Raw genomic sequence first — 20,112 nt, 5'->3', positions numbered from 1 at the left:
TATATATATATATATATATATATACACATATGCTCAGGCCACTATCTTACCTACTTTTTTTCTTTTCTTTCTTTCTTTTTTTTAAGTTGTAAATGGCCACACTACCTTTATTTTACTTATTTTACTGTGGTGCTGAGGATTGAACCCATGTGAGGGAAGCCCTCCACCCCTCAGCTACAACCCCAGCCCTACATAAACTGTCATAGTCACAGAAAAAAAGGAAGTCATACATCAATGCATTTCCTAATGACATTGATGGGGATATCAGGTGGGCAGCTATGGCAGAGTAGGAAATATCTTCTACAGGTTTTGGGTATTAATGCAATCTTAACTGCAGAGATGGAGGATGGAGGTCTGCTAAGTTTAATACTTTTTGAGAAGTTTATCCATTATTTACTAGACTGTTAGGTCAGATGGAGAAGTTAAAGTAAATGGCTTATTAAAGGGCCTAAAATAAATCAAGGAAGGTAATTTTGGCTTTCAACTTACAATATTCTGTCTCCACAATCTTGATGTTCTGAACAGCAAAGGTTAAGCAGGCTACAGGATCTTTAATACAGATGCAGCTTCTGTAGAGAACTTCAGTTTACATACATAAAAATAAAAAAAGTATGGCCCACACCTATAGTCCCAGCACTGGGAGGCAAAGGTAGGAGTAGCTGAGGAGTTTTAGACCAATCTGGGCAAGACAGCAAGTTCCTTTCTCAAAATAAAAGAGCAAAAAATCAAAGTGCATTTATTCTATTCACTTTTTTAAAGATTCAATTTTTTTAGATAAATTTTGGTTTTGCTTTTTATAATTTTTTTCTCTTTGTAAATGATCACCATACTTTTAATTAATTAATTAATTTCTATGTGGTGCTGAGGATCAAAACCAGTGACTCACATGTGGTAGGCAAGTGCTCTACCACTGAGCCACAACCCCAACCCTACTTTATTCTTCTAAAAATTTTATTTTATGTTACTAGGGAGTTTATTTTTTTATTTTTTATTAATTCTTTTTATTTTTACAGACTGCATTTTTTTTTTCACAGTCCTGGTGATTGAACCCAGCATCTTATACTCGGAAGGCAGGAACTCTACCCACTGAGCTACATCCTCAGCCCCCAGACCGCATTTTGATTCATTTTACACAAATGGATTATAACTTTTCATTTCTATGTTCATACACAATGTATATTCACACCATTCATATAATCATACATATACATAGAGAAATACTGTTTCATTCTAGTATCTTTCAATCTGCCACCACCTCTAACCCCATTTTTCTCCAAAGTTTCTTCATTCTTCTCTTTGCCCACAAAACCCCTCCTCATTATATCTCATCAGTCACTTATCAGAGAAAACAATTGACCATTGGTTTTTTGGGTTTGTCCTATTTCACTTAGCATATTTTCCAACTTTATTTATTTACCATCAAATGTCATAATTTTATTCTTCTTTATGGCTGTGTAACATTCCATTGTGTATATATACCACAGTTTCTTTATCCATTCATCAATTGAAGGGCATCTTGTTTGGTTCCACAATCTAACTATTGTGAATTGAGCTGCTATGAACATTGATGTGGCTGCATCACTATAGTGTGCTAATTTTAAGTACTTTGGATATAAACTGAAGAGTTGGAGAGTTAGGTCAAATGGTGGGTTCATTCCAAGTTTTCTGAGTAATCCCCATACTGATTTCCAGGGTGGCTGCCCAATTTGCAATTCCACCAGCAATGTACAAGTGTGCCTTTTTCCCCACATCCACACCAACACTTATTATTGCTTGTATTCTTGATATTTTCCATTCTAATTGTAGTTAGATGAAATCTTAGGGTGGTTTTAATTTTCATGTCTCTAATTACTATGGATGATGAGCACTTTTTCATGTATTTGTTGATCACCTTTTTGTCTTCTTCTGTGAAGTGTCTGCTCAGTTCCTTAGCCCATGTACTGATTGAGTTCTTTGTATTTTTTATGTAATTATTTTAAGTTCTTTATAAACTTTGGAGATTAGTGCTCCATCTGAGGTGTGTGTGGAATAGATTTTCTCCCACTCTGTAGGCTCTCTTTTCACCTTATTGATTATTTCCTTTGCTGGAAAATGCTTTTTAGTTTAATCTATCTCATTTATTGATTGTTGCTTTTATTTCTTGTGCTATGGGAGTCTTGTTAAGGAAGTCTGGTCCTAAGCCAATGTGATGGAGATTCAGGCCTTTTTCTTCTATTTGGTGAAGGGTCTCAGGTTTAATTCCTTGATCCTTGATGCATTTTGAGAGGAGTTTGCCGCTTGCCGACGACCAGAGGGACAAACGACACGTACTCTTCAGAAGTTCATGAAGCAGCTTCCACTTTATTCGGATAACACCCTCAATATATAAGCAGTCTCATGCGTAAGCAATTGTAATCTGATATGTCCATCCAATTCTATTAAAGGTCAAGTGATCATGAGCTCAAGCATACAAGTAAGATATATCTGTCCACGCGCTAGGCGGCTGAACTAATTATCATACAGCCAATGGTAAATGCTTCCTGTTTTTCTCAAGGTGCATTCAGCATGCCCTTTGGCTCTCTGCCAGTCGCCATCTTAGATGCATGTGGCATAATCCCTGGGCCCTGGGTCTCGCCCGCCACAGAATTTTGTACAGGGTGAGAGATAGGGGTTTAATTTCATATACCTGCTTTTATTTTAGGTGAGGAATACAATTCCTTACCTGTGTTTATCCTCAGGTCCAAAAAACAGGAGAGACACTGCCCTGAGTGAAAACAGGAAACTTTAAGCAGAAAGCTTACAGAGGTAGGTTTTCTCCTTCCAAATGCTGACCATGCTCCATTCCATTCCTGATACCAGAAAGCAAGCAAAATATAATAATATGCACTCACACACACATACCCCCATCCACAGAAATCCTGCCTTTTTGAATAAGTGCCACTAATAAAATTCTAAAATAATAAGAAAAGTTGTATAAGTCATGTGTCATGTGGTGTAGGGGAGGTGTTTGGGCTTTTAAATTAGACACAATATTTTTTGTACTCTGGATTAAACCCAGGGACACTTAAACATTGAACCACATCCCCAGCACTTTTTTTTTTAATATTGTTTTTAGTGACAGGTTCTTGCTAAGTTGCTGAGGCTGACTTTGAACTTGCAATTTGCTTGACTCAACCTTCCATGCTCCTGGGATTACATGTGTGTGCCAACATGCCTGGCAACAAATTTCATCTTGACTCCAAGCCCACTTGCTTATTTAGGGAATTTCATCATAGGAAGAAAAATATCATGGACTGGCAATTATGTCTAAAGCCAAATTGTCAAATAAGATTTTGCTCTTTAATCCTGAATTCTTCTGGCCCCTAAAGTGGGTCATATGTCAGCAGTAGACTCCAGAAGTCCTGTCCTGTTTCTTCAGAATATCTTCAGCCACTACCTGAAATCCTATTTGAGCACATATATGCCAGCATTCCAGCACATTCCCAGATTGTGTGGTGCATTGTGGAGAGGGATGATCATCAGGATTACAACCCCATGTATTGTTTTTCTGCATGAGGAGGACTGTGGTCTGTAGACTGTAGGTGTCTCAGATCTTCTTTCTTCCTGAGCTTGTTTTATTTTTTTGGTGTGATGGTGGTACTGTGCTTTGAATCCAGAGATCCTTTACCACTAACTTACATTCCTAGTACTTTGCATTTTTTATTTGAAACACATGCTGAGTCTGGTCTTGAACTTGTGCCCAGTCTCACAATTTGCTAGGATTACAGGTGTGTGTCACTCTAGCTGAATGCTCCTGAGTATTCTAAATGTATGGGAAGCAAAATGTGAACTCCAGAACCCTGTCTCCCAGCCTAAGTCTTTATATACATATGTCAATAAAATCCTAAAATTCCAGCTCCCTGTCCATATTCCCAATTACAACTTTTCCTCTCCTCAGTATTATCAATTATTTTCCCCTATTACATTTCAAATGAGCAAAGTATTTTTAATTTTTTAACCAACAGCTGGATAGAACTTTCTAAAGGATTTGTTTTCTGGTTGGGTGCAATGGCTTCATGCCTATAATCCCAGAGACTCAGTTGGCTAAGGCATGAAGATTGCAATTTCAAGGTCAACATAGGCAACTGAGAAAGACCTGTCTCAAAATTTTAAAACATGGGCTGAGTATGCAGCTCAGCTTTAATATGCCCCTGTGACAAAAACCCAGTATCATTATGAGCATAAATTATGAGCATTTCACATGATAGAAATTAGAGAAATATCACTTGACCATTGCAAAAATATGTGCTTGTACTCTCCTTTTGTCTCTCCAAGGCCAGAAAACTTGTCACAATGTCTTTGTGTTGAGAAGCCCCCTGGTGGAATTTATGTCAGAAGGTTCTCCTTCCCCTTCTGGTAATTTCCTGATGCTGTGCTTCAGAACTGAAACAAGGATCCCACAGGTAGCACTTCTAATGTCTCTTGAGTGTTTAGTGAATATCAAGTCTAGTGAATGTCAGTACTTGGGACTTATCTTGTTAGAGAATAGACTAAATTTAGGGACTCTAGTTTTTCAGGGAAGTAGTCAAGTGCCCTGAAGCTGGGAGATATCTCGTGGTGTGCCCTTCATCCAGAAGTCACTTCAGTTCTTCCCTGACCTTGGCTAGTGTGAATACTGCTCCAATAAAGATGAGAATGCAACCATTTATTTAACATACTGATTTCACATACTTTGAAAATGCACACTGAGTTATTATTGTGTTAATTTTTAAAGAACTTTCAACTTTTGAGGCTTTTTACAAATTAGCTCTACTGAAATCATATTCTAGTACAGTTTGGAAATGTTTATTTTGTTCATATCTATATAATTGGGGTATTAGCTATTCTTTCATTTTTTTGATAGCAGCTGTTCTAACAGCTGCACTCAGGCTGCAGAAGTTCTCATAGTTGAGTGCTGCTCTAAATTTATGTTGAAGTTTGTTAGAAACCAGGCTGTCTTATGCTCATTGAAAGGTGATGTGAAACTATTTTAGAAATAAACAGAAATCTGTATGTTTAACCCTTTTTCTTCACTCCTGGTGGGGATTGCAGCCCATAAAAATTCTTGCATACCAATGTGGAGCCACATCTTTGTGATATAGAGAGATATGCACATGTGCATTTGTCATTGCTCCCAAATCCTGGAAGATTAGTATGTAGTTCATTGAATGAAAAAAATTAGATTTTGGACAAATTCTTTACAAAAAAATTGCTTAGCCCTGGAGATATCCATGAGGTGAGCTGAGGAAGAGGGCTCATGGAGTATTTCACTACCACTTGGGCTGCAGTCATGGACTGTTTCCCTTGTTAATTCTTTGGTGCTGGATAGATTGAAGCTCAACTGTTAGCAAAAGCATTTTGCAGACTATGCTGGGAAATATCTTTTAGGAAAAATTGGGACCCTTGAGATTTAACACCTATTCTTCCCTGGTCCCAAGGTATAAAGCCAATGGATCTTGCATTTTAGAGAGACTCCTTTTCTCTGATCTTGACACTCATGTATATCTAGTCTTTTTTTCTATGTGCACCAGTTAAATTAAAATTCAAACTACAGATAGTTTAGAGTTAAATGTGCTATATTTATGACTGAAATGATCTTTCTCTATTCAGGGTGACAGTGGATTAAGAATTGTGTTTCAGTTATATAAGGATCATTGCTCAAGGAATACAAATGCCCCAGGATATCCCAACTTTTCCTACTTTTCTAATGGCATATTTTTTTTGTTTTATATGCCTCTAATCTATTTGTAAATTTAAGAGGTATTCAAAATATTATAGATTTATTTGGTGTATTCATGAGTGAATCGAGAGTTAGGAAGTTCATATATTTCTATATTTTTATAATCATCCCTCTTATTATCTGATTTCTGGTGGGTGGTGCTGAGGTATAATCCCAGTGTCACACACATCCTGCATATAATTGCAACCAGTGTTCTGTGGTTCTAGTTCTAATATCTACCTTTAAGTTGGATTGTGTTACTCATTCACAATAATTTTCTTGATATTATTGGATTTATATAGGCCTTTTTATTGCACTTAATAAAAACAATATTTACATACATGTGGATTTACCTATGTAATTTTCTCTATTGTGATTTCTTTATCTTTATATTATCACAATATTATAATTTTATAGCATATAATAGAGTCAGGTAACAATACCTGGTACTTTTGCTTTTATATTTCAGAGAGTTCTTGGCTAATTATCTATATGTATAACCTTCCAGGAGAATTTTAGATGATTTCACTTTGTTCCCTTCTTTAATTTTGTTGTGATATTATTATAGATTGACTTAGGTAAAATAGTCATCCTTATAATGATAATTTTATCATCTATACTTAGAGTGTACAATTGGTTCTTTGATGTACTTGTGTGTATTTTTATTTTCTCAAATTCTGCATTATTAAATATGCTTACATATGAAATATAACATTCATGTGACATCTTTATAAAATGTTTTTTAGTATTTGTCAAACTGCATATAACAAAAAAAAATTCCTGGCTTCTAGAACCTTTATTTTTCACAGTTTATTTTTGTTTTACTTCCTAAAAGTATATCCCTTTTAACCATGTCCCTGGGTTTCAACTCTGGAGGAATATATGGTTATATCCTCATATGTCCAGGAGTTGTAATTTCAGTCTCTGTGTCTGGTGGTGGTGTATCATGTATGTTTGATTAAAAAAAAAAAAAACAGTTTCTGCACATGGTTAATAAGAGCTTAAAATATATCTTCCTTTTATGAGAATGCCTTCATTCCACATGTTCATCAATACTATTTAATTTTGTGTACAAAATGTGATTTTATTTTACATTACCTAATCTCTAAAGATGTTTAGTTTTTCATGGTTATGGAACATTTAGGTATCTCCTATTTAAAGTTACTTCAAGTCTGTTGCCTGCTTTTCTTTTGCAGTCTGTATTTTTCTTTCTTTTTATAAGGGTTTGATTATATGTGAAGCAATTAGGTCATTTGTCCTTGCACTATTGCATGGAATCACTTGATAAATAGAATTTTTATTTTAATATTATATAGTTTATAAATTTAAAAGTATTATTTTGCATGATTTCTAAATTTTAAATTTTTTGTTCTTCATTTTCCCTTTTGTGATGTTGGGGATTGAAACTTGTGTACTATTACTGAGCTATATCTTCTGCTCTTTTTCAATTTTATTTTCAGACACACTTTGCTCAGTTTCTTGGGTTAGCCATAGACTTGTGATCTTCATACCTTAGCCTCTAAAATACTGGACATTTCATGTTTCCACCACCATATGCATCCTGTCTCACTCTTTTGTATGTCTACATTAGGATGCTTTATCTTATCTTTTATATTTTGCTATTATTTATTTATAATTCTTATATTTATATTTAGTATGTGAAAATGGGTTATGTGATATGAATAAAGGATACAAAAAACATTTTTATTATCAAGCAGGTATCCCAGTATTCTAGCATCTTTCTTTGGAAAGAATGCCATTTTTCCTCTTCCCTGCACTACAATCTCTGTGACTTAAAACTGTCTAAGTAGCGAGAGAAATATTAAGAGTTTTCTCTTGAGATCCACCATGTGTTCACTTTATTATGAATTCTGCACTGACTGTTTTCACTTCATAACATCAGTCTTTTGTGGCATCATGGTTTTGGTTAGTGGTAGACTTCATGTACAACGATGGAATGTATATATCAAATAATCTCACCATGTAGTAGTCTGTACTATCTAGATTCTTATCATTACACTCAGATTTTAGAAAATAGCAGAATCATCTTAAAATAAATTTTCCAGAATATATAAACTTCAAGTGAGACATCATTATATATATGCATATGTATGCAATTACGTAGTATATAATTGATATAGTTTTTACTTGTTGAATTTTTGAATTTACCAGAGTTTTTTCAATTTCATTTGCTCTCTTTTCTTTTCTTTTTTTTTTCTAGTACTGTTGATTGAACCCAGGGCACTTAACCACTGAACCACATCCCTAGTCCTAGACCTAGTCCTGTTTTACATTTAAGTTAGAGACAGGGTTTCAGTGAGTTTCAAAATGACTCACTAAATTGCTGTAGTTGGCTTTGAACTCTTGATCCTCCTGCTCAAGCTTTCTGAGTCACATAAATTAAAAAATTAAAAATAGAATGTTCCCAAATGTCCTTTTAAATCCCTTCTTTCACTCTTCTTCACAGTCATTCATGTAATAAATTTGGTTTTATAGAGCACAGCAAGAACAGGCAAACATTGAAATTAAAGAGATCCTTGAGTTATCACAAAGGAAACATACCATGTGCTATTGCTTACACCAAGAAATAGAACATTAATTATGACCTGATGACCCATTATGCCCTCTTCCTCTTAGTACCCCTTCATAATCCCCAATGGTAAGTTCTCTTTTTCTTTTCTAAATACTATTATTTATCCTTTTTAAAAAACAAAACAAGCAAAAAATAAAACAGAAGAATTACTCCCTCTCTACTCACTAATGTAAAATTGGAGGAGAAAGTGGAAGCTGTGGGCTTGTTTCCAACCCTGACTCCACCCCAGCCTCCTGCTCTGTGATAGGAGAGGATGTGAGGTAAATCTATAGATGAAGAAGGAAAAGACTGGATCAGGATGCAATGCTGGGGACTTCTAAGAGAGGCTACCAGACTATAAGTGGCATGAGGGAGCAAGAGAGCAAAGAAGGGGAGAAGTGCAACTGTTTACCAGTGCAAAGCTCAAATGGACCACGCAAGATGGTGTAACAATGACAGGTGAAAATGAGAAGGCCGGAGTTAAATGAGTGGCATCTCTTGTGCAGGTAAAATGTCCACAGCCTAGTTTTTTTACACTCTCACTTTACAAGGGGCATCCTATCCCAAACCCCTTGGAAGGGTTCTCATGCTTTAACCCCACTTTCTTATTTATGCCAATTGGGATTCACTTTATCTTCTTTCTCCTGTTCCTTTTTCTCTTCTGCATATTGTTTATTCCCCTCCTCATCCTCAGCAGGTTCTTTTCCTCCTCAACCCCCTTCTTGGCCTCTTTTACCACTTCTTTATTTTGCTCTTTCCATTTTGTTTTATCCTTCGTATTCTTCTTATCCTTCAGATCCTTTGTGCTAAATGGATCACTGTCTTATGCTTTTCTCTGAGATGGTGCTGGGGTTCTGTTTGAACTTACATGAATCTTCATCCAGATTGAAGGGCCTTAACCTGCACAGTGTGGAGGCAGCTGGAGGTAACTTTCCCAGTGGTAAAGGCAGCCATGTTGGGGACCAGTTAGAGCATTCTCATAGAATCATTTCCCCACTTCTCTTCTGTCTAGGGGTAGAATTAATGGTTCATAGTGTATGCCTGAGTAGATAGCACCACCCCATTTTCCAAAGTAGCTTTAATTTTTTATCTTGCCACAACAGGTCTGACAATTTTGATCACTTAACATCTCTGTGACCATTAGACTTTTTGTATGTGTGTTACTGCTTTTTTCTTTCCTGACTAGTGTATATTAGTGTTTTAGCTTGAATTTTAGCTTCCTTAAATATTATTGCTTTATACTCATATTCATTTTTTTCATTTTAATGTTTGTTCTTTGTGAAAACTTTTGAAATTTCTCATCTGTGCTGTACTCTTTTGAGATATATTTTTCCCCAAAGAAATGGTTCAGAGTGGGTTTCTCAGCCTTTTGTTGTATATCTCAAGTGGAAATCACACCCCAAATGAAGGAGAAACCTCCTATCACTATATGGTCAAGTTGAGAATTTCAAGGACTGTACCTTGATTCTCATCTCTATATAGTCTTATCATCTTTTATGTGTCAGACAGGTGTAGGGCAGGGAGTGTCATGAGTGTCATTTTAACTTCTCAAAGGCAGTTTGGAATTCTAGTGTACAAGTCAAATATTTTATTTGTTCATTTTAAGGCCTCATACAGAAGTTTACATACTAATCCAAAATTAGGAACCAGTATCTGACTCTTTAAGTTAGATATTTTATGGCTTTGACCAAAATTAGTTACAAGAGTAATTTCAGAGAAGGAAAAGTTTATTATAGGGCTTGCTGTTTCAGAAGTCTCAGTGCAGAGATGTTTGATTCCATTCCTTAGCGAATGGGATGAGACAGAACACAATGGCAAGAGAGTGTTGTGGAGAAAAGCATCTGGGAAGATGGTGCCAGGGACACTTCTTCTTCTGCCATACACTCCTTGCCTGAAGTTAGGATTCCATTCCTATCAGAGGCTTCACGCACTGAATAGGCAAGACTCTCATAAACTAATCATTTAGTATTTGAACCTTTTTGCCTTGTCTAATGCATGAGCTTTTGGGGGACAACAAATATCTAAATCATAACGCTGACATTTACAGGAACCCATATAACTGTCTTTGGTTTCTGATTTCTATAAGGCTTAAGATAAACTTATAGAAGTCAGGATAAGACTTCTTTAAATCTGGCATCAAAATTCAGGTCCATTGGGTAATCTGGAATCCCAGATAGGCGAATTGTTTACAAAACTCAGACATTTTATTGGACATTTTATATTTACATGAGGTGAGGTGTTTCACTGAAGCAATACAGTATCTAAAAATCTGAGTTCATACTTGGACTTGGTTATAAGCAGATCATCCTCACATTGTGAAAGGATTTCTCAATCCAGTCATGAACCTCACTAGCAATTTTGATAGATTTGTATTTAAAAAGTTACAAAAAATAAATTTCTATGTAAGAAAATCCAGTAGTACTGAATTGTTACTCATCTCTTAAAATTGGTACTTTTAGGCAGCCATTGTTACCTGGGATTACCATTAGTAGTAAAGGATATGAATTTGGTATTATTGGATGATTATCTGAAACAGTTACTTTAAACTCTCAGATCTTGCACAAATTAGTATGCATCAGTGGGTTTTTTGATAAAAAATAATTAAACAGAAGAATTTGGTTATTGCAGGCTGTTTGGCAAATAAAACCAAATCTATCTTTTAAGAACTTGACCACAAGAGACTTCATCCCTATTAATACTTCACTCTTAAGGGGTTATTGTTTCTTCTTGGGTGATTGCCACCTTCTTAAACAAAATGTTGTTTGAGATAATATTGATCATCCTTCTCATGGTCTCTTTGACCATTATAGCCTTATTTATTTATTTATTTTGACCATGGATGGTACCCACGGATACATATCCTTTGGACTTTTTAATTCTTCTTTCTTATTTTGAGTCAGGGTCTCACTGAGTTGCTTAGGGCCTTGGTATGTTGCCTAGGGTGGAATTGAAATTGCAATCCTCTTGACTTCTCCTCCCAAACAGCTGGGATTAATGATATGTGCCACTGTGACTGACTCAGTCATTTTTTAAAAGAACTTCTCTACCTCAATTTGATTTATGTTTTAAAAAATTGAATATTTTTATTTTTTATACATAAAAAATTATATTTAATGTATAAAAGTTTATATTGTTATATATGTACACATAAAATACAAGTATCACTTGATTCAAATGACTTTGCTGTAGTCTTAACTTATTTCCATTGCTCTTCTCATTTATAATAACTGCCCTGCTCTGATAATTGTTTTAACATTCAAACTCTTTTTTGACCTTAATATTTCTTTAAATCTGTATTCCAGATCAAATAAAATTTGGTAAAAATGGAGTTCTACTATTTAATGGACACGTCATAAAATATTGTAATAATATTATTGCTGCTATCACATTTTTGGTTTAATGACTTAAGATATGAAAAACTCATAGAGTGATATGTACACATGTGAAATAATCAAAAAAGATTATTATCAAGGCAGGCAAAATGGCATTTTAGAGTGAGGTAGCATGTCTCCTAGGTCAGAACTCAGATAGCAGAAATAGTATTTCTCTCTGAGTCTCTGAGTGAAAACTCCTGAGACTGGAAGGCCAATGTGCTCTTGCTGAATGAGATTGTTCAATTCATTAAGTTGATCTAAAAAATTTTACCACGAGTTTACCAATCATTAGTGGAGAGCCAAACTAGGAGTCATCTTGCAAGTACACTACAGCTGTGAAAATGAGTAGTGGAAACCCAGATCTGAGAGATGATGGTGAGGCCTGCATAAACCTCTCTGAGCCTAGCAAAGACTTAACTGAGCTTCACAGATCCAGGGAAAATAAAAAAGAGTATTTTTGCCTTGGTAAACTCCAATTGGAGAGGCTAGGGAGAACCCAACTCTCTCCAATGCTGTGAATCCTGTGGCTCAAAGGAGCTCATAAGACCAGCTACAATGGATCAGAAATTTGATAAGGTTAATTTCAGGGCACTTGGTTCTCTGATTGACTACCTGACTGGTCCTTGGCATTTCCAAGATCAGAGCAACCACTTTTCCCTTGCATCCACCTAGTTTGACAACTGCTGAGTCAATGACACCCACCCATTATAAGGTACTCCCTGTTCCTGGTACTGCCAGTTTTTTGACATACAAGTGACCCTGACTTTCCCTACCTGACTGGTCCCTGGGATCCCAATCTGTCTGGACCCCTGGAATCCTGGGACACAGTCTATCAACCCCCTCAACCTCACATCCTGGCCACTGCTTGATTTACTAGGTCTGCAATTTCACTACTTGGTACATAGTTCAGCCTGCCAGGCTGCAATGTCCCTACCAGGTTAACCTGACCCAGGTACCCACATTGCTCTCTGGCCCACAGGCTGTCCCAACCAGCCCACCATTTCACCACCTGACCTGTTCAGTCCATCACAGATTGACATCTGTGAGGCTTTAGAAGAATATTAATTCAACAATGCCAGCAACTCACCACAAAGTAAAGCATCAAGAATCTCAATAAAAGTAAATCCTTGCATCTGGGAATTCCACCTATTGAAACTTCTCTCACAGAAACCAATTGGGGGCTGGGGAGATAGCTCAGCTTGCCTCGCAATCACAAGGCCCTGAGTTCAATCCCCAGTACCACAAAAAAAAAAAAAAAATGGGAGCATATGCCGGTAATGGATGGACAGCTCTTCCCATTCCACCCCTTACAAATCTCACAAGAAGGGATGTTTAGAAATCATAGAACCCAGCTGGCAAATTGGTGAGCAACACACTAAAAAGGAAGGACTCAACAGTCCAGGCCCATAGGCCCATATGAACACTCAGTTCACACCTCAAGAAAAAACAAAATCAGTCGGGGACAGACAGCAAACACATATGCTCAGTATTTGTCCAACATAGTCAAAACAACTCCACAATTTCATAACTTTTCATCCAGATTGTTCACATTTTTTTTAGTTATGTTTTGTTTTGATTTGGTGTTTCATTTTACTTGAATTTGTACTGATTCGTTCAAGAATACCTATACACAAAAAGATTTGTTTCTCTTTCCTAATTTTTAGCCTTTTTGTTGAATATATTTATTTTTCATGGCCAGTTTTTTGAGTCTCAAGGTTTTTCAACAGCATAGTTTCATTTTGTTTTGTTTTTTCCACCACTGAATTCTCTATTTCCATTCCCTTTTCTATTGTGACAACCAAATTCTATCCTCATTCTTTCTTTCTATTCTTTCTTTTATTTTTCTCCCTCTTCCTTATTAACAACACACCCTGTTACCACTGCATTTGTGCTATCTACCCTTTAAAATTGCAAACATTTTCTACCTTGCTATCTCTTCTTTCCTCATACTGAATTCTATCCTTAATATCTCTTAATGCTATTTGATATATATATATAATGTCTTCCCCTACCACCAATGACAGAGCAGTAATTAATATGGCAGAAGTCATAGACAACACCTATTTTTTGACTTTGTGCCATTCATAATTTATGGTTACTTATTTTTTACTGATGGAAATCACTGATCTTTCCATTTCTCCATATTACACCAAGTAACACTGTAGATGTCAAAATAGGAACTAAGTACCTTATCTACTGCTATATATTTTTGGCATAGATTTTTGTGTATCATTGGTCTCTGTCCCCAAACTGTGAGGTGTTTACAACAAAGGGGCACTATATAAATTCATAAGTTAGAAACTCTACTTATTCAGATCCATTCAGATACATGGGTGGACACACAAACAATATGAGAAATGAATGGAGCACACCATACCAAACAATATAGATTACCTCAACAACAGACTCCACTGACACAATAGAGGAAGTGCCAAAGATAAAATTTTGAAAGTTCATTGTTAACGGATCTATAAGATAAAAGATGAAAAAATAAATGAAAGCAGAGAGAAAACACAAGAAGTGAAAGGTAACTTCAATAAGGAGATATAGATCCTGAGGAAGAATCAATTGGAAATTCTCAAAATGAAGGTATTATTAAACCAAATAAAAAATCCAATGGAAGTCATCATTAACAGACTAGACCACATGGAAGATAGATTTTTCAAGACTTAAGACAAAGTATATAATTGTAAAACAAAAAAATGACTACAGATAAAACATGTTAAAGGACTATGAACAGAAATTTTAAGATGAATGTTCTGAAATACAGACTAAATAATGCATAACCTTAACAATGAAATAACAGAAGAAAATTTTCCAAATCTTAAAAACAAAATGGAAAATTAAATACAGAAATCATATAGGACTCCAGATATACAAAATTGCCAGAGACTCATTTAAAGACACACAATTTTCAAAATGCCCAATATATAGAAATAAGAATATAAAAAGCAGAAAAAGACTGGTGACATTTTGAGGAAAAATCAATTCAAATCTGACTTTTTAACTAAGACCCTAAAAGGTGGGACATTTTAGAATAATATATATCAAACTCTAAAGAAAATGAATGCCACCCAAGTAAACTATATAAAGCAAAATTAAGGTTTTGTATTGAAGATGAAATAAAAACTTTCCATGATAAACAAAAGTTAAAAGAATTCACAAGTTAAAGCTGACACTACAAAATACTGTCAATAAAATATTAGAAGAATACATGGAGAAATAACAAAAAACAGCAAAGGCAGAAACAACACTAAAAGAATACACAAAGGAGAAGTGGTTCAAGTATAAAACTAGAAATAAACCAAAATGACAGGAAATCAAAAACATCTTTCAATAAAAACACTGAACATAAATTGTCTCAAATCATCAAAAGGACAGACTTGCAGATTGAATTGATAAAGAAGACCAAATTATATGCTGTCTTCAAAAGACTAACACATAAAGAAAGACATCATAGACTAAAGTTGAAAGTTTGGGGAAAATATATTATTCATGTTGTCTTCATAATCAATCAGGAGTTTCTATTCTCACATCAGATAAATTGAACTTCAAAGTAAAGTTAATCAGAAGACACCTATAAAGAAGGCCATTTTATTCTGCATAAGGGGATCATACAAGTGGTAATAGCAGTCATTTATATTCATGCCCTAAAAGGAGCAGCTGTGCATATTAAGAAAACTCTCCTCAACATCAAGAATCAAATAGGACAAAACACTATTATTGCATAACATTAACATACCCCTGAGAATATTGCATAGATAATTCAAACAAAAACTAAATAAAGATGCTACAGAATTAAAATAATCTATACTTAACAGACATATGTATAATATTTTATCCATCAATGACTGAATATACCTTTCTCAACAGCACTTGGAACATTTTGCAAAATACAACCTTTTCTAGGCCAAAGCATCACATTGCAAACACACACACACACACAAATAAAGCTAATGCTTTGCATACTATCACATAATAATGGAATTAAATTAGAAATCAATGTTAAGACAAAAAGTAGAAAATACTCGAACACCTGGAGACTAAATCATTCTAAATTATTTTATTGAATGGTGAATGAATAGCAGTATGAATCAGATGAAGTAAAAATACTTAGAAGTAAATGAGAACAGTGGTACAATATATCAAAATTTCTGGGTCATTGTAATGGAGGCTGTAAGAAGAAAATTCATATCATTGAGCTCATTCATTAAATAAACAAGAAGACAGTAAATAAATGAACTAACATGACATCTCAAGGCCATAGACAAAGAAGAACAAATCAATAACAATGTCAATAGAACCCAGGAAATAAAATCAGATTCCAATTCAATGAATTTGACATTATATAAACATTTTAAAAAATGAATGAAAAAAGTTGATTCTTTGAAACACTAAGTAAATTTGATAAATTTTTAGCCCAACTAAATGTAGGAAAGAGGAAAAAATTCAAATTTTAAAAATCCATGATGAAAATAACACTACAGCCCTACTAAAATACAGAGGAGAATCAGAAAGTACTTTGTGTTCTTATACTCCAATATGTTAGAATATTCCTAGATATATGTGACCTAATCAAATTGAATCAGAAGGATATAGAAAATTTGAAGAGAACAAATTTTATTAAGGAAATTGAAGAAGTTATGAAAAACCTAACAAAAGAAAAGTCTGGACTGCATGGATGCTCAACCATGCTCTACCACGCTTTTAAAGAGAAACTAGCTTCAATTCTCCTGAAATTTTTCCACAAAATAGAAAACTAAGAAATGTTTTCAAACTAATTATATGAAACTAGTAACTTGATACCAAGATCAGACAAAGTCATATCAAAGAATTGAAACTTCACGCTGTTATACTTGATGAACATAAGTGCAAAAAATTCCTAATAAAATACTGGCAAATTGCATAGAAAAACACATTAAAATTATAGAGCACCATGGTCATCCCAGGGATGTAAGGTTGGATTAACATATGGAAATCAACAAATATAGCCCATAATATAAAAAGACATAAAGACAAGAATGATATGATCATCTCAGTAGATTCAGAAAAAGCTTTTGACAAAATACAGCATCCACTCAATATTTAGAACATTGGAAAAACTAGGTATAGTTGGAATGTTCCTATATATGAAAAACCCAAGGCTGACATCATTCTAAATGGAGAAACTTAAATCATTCCCACTAAAAGCAGGAAGAAGACAAGAATATACTCAATTACCAATTTTATTCAACATACTCCTTGAAACTCTGGCTAAAACAATTAAGCAAAGATAGGATTTAATGTGATATGAGTAGGAAAAAGAGTTCAAAGTATTTCTTTTTGCTAACAACATAATTCTATATGTAGAAGTCCCCAAAACTCAATTGGTACTATTCTAGAACTCATGAAGATATTTGAAAAGTAGTGGGATAGAAAACTAATACCCATAATATAATTGAATTTCTATACATTAATAATGAATAAACTAAAATAGAAATTAAGAAAACTATCCTATTCACACTAGCCTCCAAAAGAAACTACTTAGGAATCAACAAAATTAAAGAAGTGAAGTACCTCTACAATAAAAACCAGTGAACAGAGCTATAGTTTAAAAATTATATATCTTGGCAACAAAATAGACACAAAAGAAAATGGAACAGAATAGAAGAGAGAGATAAACTCCACACAAAAATACTTACCTCCTATTAGACAAAGGTGTTAAAAGTGCACACTGGAGAAAAGACAATCTTTTCAACAAACTGTGCTGAGAAAACTGGAAATTCATATGTTAATAGAATGAAAGTTAATCCCTATTTCTCATCCTGCACAACAGTCAACACTAAGTAGATCAAAGACCTAGAAATTTTACCAGAAACACAGCACCTACTAGAAGAGCAGTTAAGCCCAGAACTTCAATACATTGGTATAGAAACTGATTTCCTGAAAAAGACTCTAAAATTAAAAAATAATAATAATAAAATAGGTGGGATCAAACTAAATACCTTCACAGCAAATTATGCATGAAAACAGAACCTACAGAATGGGACAAGAATGTTGCTACCTGAATATGTTGTCAATTTATAGGATATACAAAGAATTCAGAAAGCTTAACACACACACACACACACACACACACACACACACACACACACACACCAAAACAATAAAGGGGCAAAGGAACTGAACAGACCCTTCTCAAAGAGTAAATGGAAATGATCAACAAATATTTGGAAAAATGTTAAACATTTCTAGATATTAGAGAAATACAAATTAAAACTGCCCTGAAATTCCAACTCAGTCCAGTCAGTAACAGCAAATATCAACAATATAAGTAATTCATGTTCAGAGGGATATGGGGAAAACAGAATGCTCACACATTACTGGTGGGACTGCAGATTGTTGCAACCCCTCTGGAAAGCAATATGGATATTCTCCAAGGGATGAATCCACCATTTAATCCAGTGAAGCCACCCTTTAATACTTACCCAAAGGACATTAATCTCAGCATACTACAGTGACACAGCCACATTAATATTTATAGCAGCATAATTTAAAATAGCTAACTTATGATACCAACCTAGGTGCTCTTCAATAAATGTGTGGATAAAGAAATTGGGGCATATATACACAATGTATTGTTATTCAACTGTAAAAAAGAATGACTCCTTGAAATTTGCAGTAAATGGATGCATTTGAAGAATATTATGCTAAGTGAATTAAACCAGTTCCTGAATCCAAAGGTTGAATTTTTTGCTGATATGTGAGATCTAAACCACATAAAGTGGGGGAAGGTAAGAAAAGTACATAAGATTAGAAATGGTGAAAAGAAAAGGAGGGAATAGGAATAGGAACATCAGAATAAGTCTAAATAATTAAAGTCATCACCTACATGAGAGTCTACTAACTCTTGTTGCAACTTCTGTTAATTTAAAAACTCTGTGAATGATCAAATAGTCAATATAATATTTGTTTGCCTATTCTTATTGCAGAAACTGTTGACTTTCAGGGATGTGACCATTGATTTCACTGAAGAGTGGGAATGCCTTCAGCCAGTTCAATGAATCTTATAAAGAGATGTGATGTTAGAGAATTACAGAAACTTGATCTTCCTGGGTAAGTATAATTTTTCTTCACAATTTTTAATTAATTATGACTAATTAATTTTCTTTCCTTGCAGAATATCTTTTGGGAACTTCTCTATAAGAATGTGTTTCTTATAGTGAAGCATTTTTTGGTACAGATAAAATGTTAATGACATTTATTTTAGTCTTTAATCTCTCCCTTTCTTGGTAGACTATATATTCTAAACTTTAGAAAAGTGGTACTGAGACTAATTAAGTGATATAAAATATTGTGGCCTGACAAAGCAGAAGACACAGTTGAGAGAATCAAAATTCAAGGAGGAAGTCAAACTTCAAAATGTTGATGGAGAAGTTACCTAGTAGAAAAGATTTGTCAGGAGCTTAGGTTTATTTCTTCTGTGAGTTTTATATTTTATCCAGTTTTTTTATCCTGCCTATGTACATAGTAATATAAATTTTTCATATGTTAATGTAATAGGGATAGAATCCAAGGGTACTCTATTAATGAGCTACATTCCCAACCCCTATCTATTTATACTTGCAGAGAGGTTGTCATAAAGTTATTGAGGATGACCTTGAAAATATATTCTTCTTGCCTCAGAATTATACTAGTAATTTTGGAACATATGGATGCCCTTTATCAATATATTCATGAATTTTTCTTATTTATAGGATAAAGACCATAGCATTTTAAAGGTAGTTTTCAAACATTTTCTAATTCTTTTTATTTTTATGTGTTGTTTAAAATTTTGTGATCAAAACCACAAAACAATACTTGCTCTCCCCACCATATCTTGCATACTGTTCAGCAATGTTCACTCAAATGGTCATCTAATATATCTGTAGAATGTTGACATCTCAAATATCAATAAAACAATTCCCATGTAAACAAGTGCTCATTTCTGTCTTCTTCCATCACTAATGTCATTCTTATTTCTGTTCAGAATGATTTTTTGCCTTTTTTTTTGATGTCATATAAGTAGAGTTCTGTCATTTTTTTTTGTGGTAGTGACATATTTCAGTTATCATAATGTACTGAAGATTTATCCTGATTAGAGATTTTGCAAAAATGTATTACTTTTTTAACTTGAAAAATATTCTGTAGTTTCTATATTCCAAATTGCTCCATTCACTCATTTCAAGGGATATTTGGTTTGCTTTCCTATGGTAGCTCTGTTGAATAATACTGTAACAAACATTGGTCTTCAAATGTCTGTCTCTCAAAAAATAGCACTGGGAGTTTGAAAGAGATTTACATGGAGTCTCCAGATATCTTGAGGAGTACAAAGGCCTTTTAATTTAATCTTTCAATTCTGGAAAAAGATCATGTTCAAGACTGTTCAATCAATTGCCATGTGTGTGGATTTTTGACCATCTTTTCCACTT

Source organism: Sciurus carolinensis, unplaced genomic scaffold (genome assembly GCF_902686445.1).
Source record: "Sciurus carolinensis unplaced genomic scaffold, mSciCar1.2, whole genome shotgun sequence".
Taxonomy (NCBI): domain Eukaryota; kingdom Metazoa; phylum Chordata; class Mammalia; order Rodentia; family Sciuridae; genus Sciurus; species Sciurus carolinensis.
The sequence above is the reverse complement of the archived record's forward strand: the minus strand, read 5'-3'. Positions refer to the sequence as shown.